This window comes from Vicia villosa, linkage group LG4 (genome assembly GCF_029867415.1).
Source record: "Vicia villosa cultivar HV-30 ecotype Madison, WI linkage group LG4, Vvil1.0, whole genome shotgun sequence".
NCBI classification, from domain to species: Eukaryota; Viridiplantae; Streptophyta; class Magnoliopsida; order Fabales; family Fabaceae; genus Vicia; species Vicia villosa.
The window spans coordinates 85,937,739-85,943,380 of record NC_081183.1 but is presented as its reverse complement, the minus strand read 5'-3'; the positions used below and the strand labels follow the sequence as shown (position 1 = coordinate 85,943,380).

Genomic DNA, 5,642 nt, shown 5'->3' with positions numbered 1-5,642 from the left:
CAGATGGAATATGGAATATAAAGGGTTATGCGAAACTGCCATGGCTTCATGTTGGTAAAGGTCGATCGATTTTTCAAGAAAACAGACTTCTAAATGCTGATACTAGCCACGTGGCTATTTGTGGATAAAGAAGGGTATTTATGTCTTCAATAAAGCAGTCACCTTTCTTATATGATAGATAAAGATATAAATGAAAGAAGAAGCGACAAGTTAAAAGCTACGAATTTAAATACTATTTCAAATAACTTTTTAAAAGAAACTATAAAATAATAATAAAAAAGGGTTAAATATGTTATAGGTCCCTGTAAATATCCCAAAATTTGGTTTTAGTCCCTCTAATATTTTTGTTTAAATAATCGTCCCTATAAAGTTTTCCGTCCCTAATATGCATCCCTGCCGTCAATTCCAATTAACGGACGCTTACGTGGACAATGACTTGGCATTTTTTTTAAAATTTTTTTTGTGAGGCTATGCTAAGTTGTCAATTACACAAAATTTAACTTAGGAAAAACCAAGCAAGACGTTTTCACATTTTATTTACTTAGAAAAAACCCTAAAATTCATTTCTCTTCATTCCTCTGCTAAGGTTTTTTTCCCCAGAAGAAGGTGAAGCTGCTCTCCACACTTCCATTCATCTTCGTCACCTTTAACCACTCTTTCGTTGTACTTGTCACGACTTGATTAAGTTTGTTATGGTTGCAGATTATACATTTTGCTTCTCACGATAGTGTTGTGGTCCCAGACAAGGGTTGAAATGTGCATGCTTGTGGTCCCTCGATATTGAATCTGAGGTAGGTCCAGTTGTTTATTATTAGATTCCATTTTGTCAAATCATGGCCTGGTATAAAAAATGTTCATTGTGGGTCCAATGTTTACTGTCCTTTTCACTGCATTTTTTTAGGAATGGGTTTATTTAAGGTAATATTTTACACCAAGGGCCGTTTTGTAAAAGATCCAATTCTGACCTACGAGGGTGGTGAAGTTTATGCTTTTACTGGTCAAGACACTGGTTCGTGGTCGTTTTTTGGTTCCTGTGATTTAATTATGTCCATAGATCCTGGGTTTGACTACAAAAAAGTTAGGATGTGGTGGAAGCATGTTGATAGTAGTCTAGAAAATGACCTAAATCCATTTAGGGATGATAGTGATGCTTTTGAGATGGCTGCTTCAGTCCATAATGAAGTAGTTGATATTGAAATATATGTTGAGCACATACTAAGCACATGGGATGCAATATCTATGGAGAATGTAAGGAAGAGGAAGAAGGGTATAATGGTTGAAGGTGATGCTGAACCAAATGGTGATGAGGGTTCAAGTGATGAGTCAGTGAAGGATATTAAGTTTGAAGCCAGTGAGAAAGAAAGGATGAATTCAGTTGATGAGGGTTTTAAAGAGGATTTAGGAGGCCAGCACATTAAGCAACCGACTACAGATGGTGCAGTTGGTGTAGGCTCTAGTGAGGGTATGAAGCCTAGTTTGATTACACCAGAAATGGGTAAGGAACATGTCATTGAAGATGAGTATTTGACTGATGAGCTTGATAGTGGTGCTAAGGATGACAATGATGATGATAGGCATAGGGTTGTTAGGTTTAATAAGGAAGATGGTGTAACCAAGGATTTTAAGTTCAAGGTAGGCATGAAATTTTCATCGCTAAGGCAGTTCAAGACTTGTATTCTTGAGCATAATGTGTTTTCATAATACTATAGCAAATTGTATGTGTAAAACTAAATGCCCAATATGATTGGTCTGTTGTATTTGTTTTCAGGGTAGACCAAATGGGTCACTCAATAAAAAGGGTAAGGGGGCTCATGTGAAGGCACCAAGTCAAGCATCTGTACAAGGACATGGTGAAGTTTCACCAAACTCAGAACATGTCGAAGTTCCATCAGTGCAGATATCTACTCAAGTAGAAGCTGGAGCTCATAATGAAGTTCCACTTGTGCAAGTAAATCCTGAAGTTCCACCTAGTGATCCTGCACCAAACCCAGATAGAAGACGATACCTTGATGAAATCAATTAAGATGTTTTGGAGGCAATTCTCAATGATATCAACAATGAGGAAGGAAATGTTCTTGACATTCCACCACTGAATGTTGACCTAAGTCCTATAAAAAATCAGGCTGCACAAAAATCTGGACCAAAAACTTTTTTTGGGTCTGTACCAAAAGTAAAAAAATCTCATATGACACCAGCCTTCAAAGATCCTGTAAGTGTGATCATATGCTGTTACATACTTTTAATTTTCAATTAATTTCTAGTATTGACTATGGTTAGTGTTATAATATGTATTTTTAGGTGGAAGCTCTGAAAGAGGCAAGGAGGAACTATGTCCAAGAGACTGATGTGCATACCAGTAAGAGTGAGGGGCCAGGTTCTGAGGTACAATCTAGTAAAAGTGAGGGCCAGGTGCAGACTAAAAAGAGTGAGAGACTCAAGATTGTGAAAACTAAAAACATCAAGGGACCAGGAAAAAAGGCTGAAGATCCAGTTGTGATCATTGAAGAGGATACCTTTGAGCCACCAGTCACGAAGGGTATCAAAAGCTGGAAAGACATACAAAAAAACTTGACTCAATGAGGAACCTATTTGGAACTTTTTATTATATTTTGGAGTTGAAAACTATGTATAAGTTGCAATCTATGTTTGGTGCAAATTTTTAGCAGATGCTTGTAATTCCTTTATGTCTTAAGTTGCAAACTTTCTTATTTTGGTCAATGTACAATCTCAGTCCATTTAATGGATCTGTTTTGGATAACATATTTTAATGATAAAGCTATAATGTCATTTTGAGCAATACTTGTTGAATTCTTAGCTATAATGTCACTGCTTTAAAAATGCCAATTTGGTGCAAATTATGTCCAAATTAGTAAGAGACTTTATGATTGAAAACTTATTTTATCATGAAGAACTTACTGGTACAATTACAATTACAGTGACAACTATTCAAAACTATGTACAAATATGCAAAACTATGTACTAAATTCAACAAGAATTCATTAACCATAACACAATCTTACACCATAACAGAGTCATTACATTGCCCATAACACAGTGATTACATTAATCTTATCATAACAGAATCAACAATTACATTAATCTTAACATAACACAATCAACAATTACATTTACATAGTAGGTGTTGCACCCCAAAATTTGCCCATCCTAATTATTCTTAATTGGCACACATATCTCATTCATTTACATATTATGTTATTAATAAAACCATGCATTTCATTAAACACATAATTAAAGGATCAAAGACCCTGGATTATGGCTTTCTCTTATTTATATCATCAACATAATTCTAAGTTTAGCATCAAGAATTGATTCAATTGAGAGATTTCTTCAACCTCAAGTTATCAGTTGACTTTTGAGACTAACATGCAAGATGGATTGATTGGTCGCAAATTTGAACAAGGAAAGCTGGAAGTTCATTTGATTCGCAAAAAGACGAAAACTTCGTCTCATATTTGAAGGGGTCCTAAGTTTGTTTTATTTGAATCATAAAAGATGTTAACCAGATTCAAGTATTGGTCAGATCCCATTTAACTTTGGGCAAAGTCAACCTAGTTGGTTTTGTTGACTAAAGTTGTACATAGTTCATAATTCAAGGCAAGATGAAGTAAAAGTCAAACTATTCAAACTCCGTCATCATGTATCCATTACATTTCAAACTACATCACAGAGTCAAAGTTCCAAAATTCATTACAAAACTCAAGTCAACCATTTCCATTACAAAGATTCAAAATACAGTTCCATTACAAAAAAGATACAAAAGAATTACAACCAGTTGACTAAAGTCAACACTATCCTAAACACTTCAATTCTTCAACCTCCATGATTATGCTTTAGTCCTTGCCTCATTGTTGGGATTAACCTTGCTTTAAGATCATTTCTCCACACAAAAAATCCAATTGCATCATTCTGCAACACAAAATCAGAATCAACATACTCAGTCACTATATCCAAAATCAGTCCATAAAAACCAAACTTGCTGCAAAATTCAAACCATTTCAAATATATCAGTTCATCATTCATACATTCAAGAGCAAAGAATAATATTTTTTTAGCCCTGCATTCAGCATCATATAAATGCATCTATACATTGTTATTCTCCACCATCTTATGACTATCCAAACAGCCCCCCGCAACAGTCACACATTCAGTCACAAACAAAGAAGAAAACCACATTCAAATTCAAGCTTTTTTAGTTCAGACCCACATCAAATTATGAAAATCAATACACACAACCCTTGACAGTTTGATAACCAATTCCTTTTTCGCATAACAGAATTACTTATTTATCAGTCCAACAGAAAATCAAACAATCCAAAACCTAACTAACTTTCAGAAGTTGTAACTAACTGTTTTTCTAACCATAACTGACACAACTAACCCCAAAACAGAAATCAATTCAAACCTCACTCCAATCCTGCACATTTTTATTAACCAATGATATACCCACACCTAGTAACTAACTCCTAACAACCCCTAACCAATTGAAGCCGAATTATAACAGAAAATCAGAGTAAGGAATTTACCTCAGATTCAATCTCCTCCACCTCTATAAAATCAGAACCACCACACTTCAGAACCTCTCCACGTCCATTTACCATTTTTCTTCACATTCACCACCTTCATCTCCATTCTTATCATCATCTTCCCCCCACCAATGATCATCACCTCCATCTTCATGCTCCACGACCTTCACCAATTCCCCACCGATTCTCAGACTTCATATTCCCTGCAACCTCTCTCTGAAGCCTCAATCCACGCCATTCATCATCTGAACCACTCTTCATTCACCAATCTCTCTTCCTCAAATCATCAATCTTGAACCATCTTCATCTTCGTCAACGATAATCATCAAATCTCCGCTTCCTTTTCATCTTCATTGGCGAAACACATCAACATCATCATCAATTCCTCGACAGCAAATCAGAAGTCAAAATACAGAAAAAGAAGAGGCGAGAAGAGCAATTGAATTCACGAAGCGCTTATTCTTCACCTCATCAAGCTTGAAGATCGGGGATTAACAATCGGAGAGAGAGAAATCGAAAAGAAAGAGAGTGAGCGATCGTAGAAGCAAAATGAAAGAGCAAGGCGGAGAGTGGAGATTTTCGTTGTGCTTTCAGCTTCACGGTGGTGGAGAGAGGGTTGATTTCGCCGGAGAGAAGTCGAAGCCGTGCGCCGTTTCTGATGAGAGGAGACGAAGCTGAGAGAAAGAGCTCGAAGGTTACACATCAACCCTAATTCCTAAATTCATTCAACTTCTTTTTTTTATTATTATTCATTTTAATCTGTCTGCTTTATTATTTTGAAATGAATAAAAAACCTGTTTGTATCAAACGATAATTCTTGGATCACAAAAGAGTCTGGGCCTGATTTGCATTATGCACTCCCCTGGAGGCCCATGTTGCGCCATTTTTTGGCAATATGAACAAACAAGAAAAAGCTCCTTGGGCCGAATTATGTTCACACCCCCTGTAGGCCCGTCACACAGCCATTTTTGGCAAATCAGACTGCAAACAAGTAACAAAAACGCCCTTTGGGCCTCCTCTGGCTGGGCCCTGCGCCTCATTGCCATTCACCATCCTTAACTCAACTTGCACCCCCCTCTGACTCACAAAATTATTAGG

The 5,642-nt window shown here is 36.5% G+C and overlaps 1 long non-coding RNA gene across 1 annotated transcript; it reads right to left on the bottom strand.

Annotated features, from left to right (window-relative positions):
- Positions 1–3,638: 3,638 nt before the first annotated feature.
- LOC131599308 (uncharacterized) lies at positions 3,639–5,243 on the bottom strand. The gene is made up of 2 exons (XR_009282698.1): positions 4,545–5,243; positions 3,639–3,927 (listed from the first exon to the last, which is right to left on the bottom strand). It is a non-coding gene; the product is annotated as an uncharacterized LOC131599308 (long non-coding RNA).
- Positions 5,244–5,642: the final 399 nt, after the last annotated feature.